The sequence below is a fragment of the Petaurus breviceps genome, unplaced genomic scaffold, assembly GCF_028583685.1.
Source record: "Petaurus breviceps papuanus isolate PSGF00001 unplaced genomic scaffold, PetGlider_PUasm1.0 90730, whole genome shotgun sequence".
Lineage (NCBI taxonomy): Eukaryota > Metazoa > Chordata > Mammalia > Diprotodontia > Petauridae > Petaurus > Petaurus breviceps.
In genome coordinates this window covers 12,797,429-12,799,041 of record NW_027187324.1, presented here as the reverse complement: position 1 = coordinate 12,799,041, position 1,613 = coordinate 12,797,429, and the positions used below count along the sequence as shown (strand labels likewise).

Sequence of the window (1,613 nt, the reverse complement as noted above, 5' to 3'; positions counted from 1 at the left end):
GTGGGGAGGGGGACCTTAGCAAATGGCTATTCAGAGTCCCATCCAGGCAATCAATAGGTCCTCATAAGAGAGCCCCAAAGTCAGATACCCGCCTCCCAGTATATATAGTTTTCAACTAATAGGCTCAGAGCCAGAAAGCACCACAACCCTCATGACTCAGTGCCTAATTAGCTTAGTACCAAAAGGTGTGAAACCCTTCCTACAAGCAAGTCTCCTCTTTAGGCAAGTTCCTCCCTCAATGGGCTCTTTGTGACTCAGGATCACAGCTGTGATTGAAATACCTGTGTACTTTTAGACCTGGGAACATGGCTCCTGTTCTAAGGGAAAAGGGGACACATGTAGTCACATAGGTCTATTAATGGACAGGGAAGATCTTACTGTTCCATGAACATTACAGAGGGATACTGGACTATATCTATCTTTTCCTTTAAATGTTATTAGTTTAGTTGATGTGGTTTTCAGATTCAAGCTAAACTTCTGATCACTGCTCCAAAGTTGGGGGAAAAGAAGATCCCGAGTTTTATGTCCAAAGCTTGATTCCCTTCCCATCAAATACCAATTCCACAATGAACACACAGTAAATAGCAATAAAACTCAAGTCAACAGCAAAACAGAAAACAGAGGAAGTATATATAGGAGAACATATGCCAGGTGATATTGAGTAAAGGAGCTCTCCCACTGTGAATGATGTAGTTCAGATCAAGAGAGGGTCCTAGATCTCACCCAATGCAGGTTCCCCAAAGCCTCTAGTATAACAAGCTTAGAATGTGATGGAGACTGCCAGATCCTCCCATGTTGGCTTCTTCCCAGAGTTTTTCCTTCACCAACCTGAAATGAAGTTGGTATCTTCCATCTTCTCTCTCTCATAGCTAGAAGAGAGCCTGAAGAGACTAGATTGTAGAGATTTACAGCCTGGCACCCAGTCCTGCCAACTCTGGTCTACCCTTCATGCAGGTGCAGGAAATACATCTCCACCAATATTCCCTGAGGCGTTGTCAAGTTTCCTTGGGCCTAATTTGAACAGATCTTTGTGCAAAGAAGTCATTCTAAAGCAAAGCTGTTTTTAAGAGTTAGTCAAGGCTTTTGAGTAATTGATTAATTAAGACATTTTCTCACCTAGTTATGGTATCAAAGCTAAAATGGGCAACACCTAGCTAGATGTATTTTATTCTCACTCACCTCTTCTTTCCCACTTTCACCTCTTCTTCATTTCTCCCTCCCTCCTCTGAATCTCATGAATTTTTCTTCTGTATCTTACTATATTATATACTATATTCTATTATATTCATACATATATATATATATATCATTAGATTATAGCCTTCTTGAGGATGGAGAAGTTTGTTTACTCACCTTTCTTTCTTCTTCATTTTCTATTCTATTCTTCTTAGAATCAGTGCCTAGCACAGACATGGAATTTTATTAATGCTTGTCATTTGTTTAAAAAGTTAGATATATTAAATGCTTACAATGTGCCAAACACTGTGCTAAGCACTAGAGATACACATACAAATAAGTGAGACAACCCCTGCTCTTTAGGGGCTTACAATCTAATAGGGGAAGACAATACATGAAGGAGAGCAGCAGGGTGGAGTGGTAGATATACAGCAGCT

General features: G+C 40.2%; 1 long non-coding RNA gene across 1 annotated transcript in view; it reads right to left on the bottom strand.

Annotated features, from left to right (window-relative positions):
• Positions 1–1,402, bottom strand: part of LOC138145138 (uncharacterized) — a 24,314-nt gene extending 22,912 nt beyond the window's left edge. Inside the window, exon 1 of the long non-coding RNA XR_011164120.1 lies at positions 1,354–1,402. This is a non-coding gene — a long non-coding RNA (uncharacterized lncRNA). The remainder of the gene's footprint in view (positions 1–1,353) is intronic.
• Between the last annotated feature and the right edge of the window lie 211 nt (positions 1,403–1,613).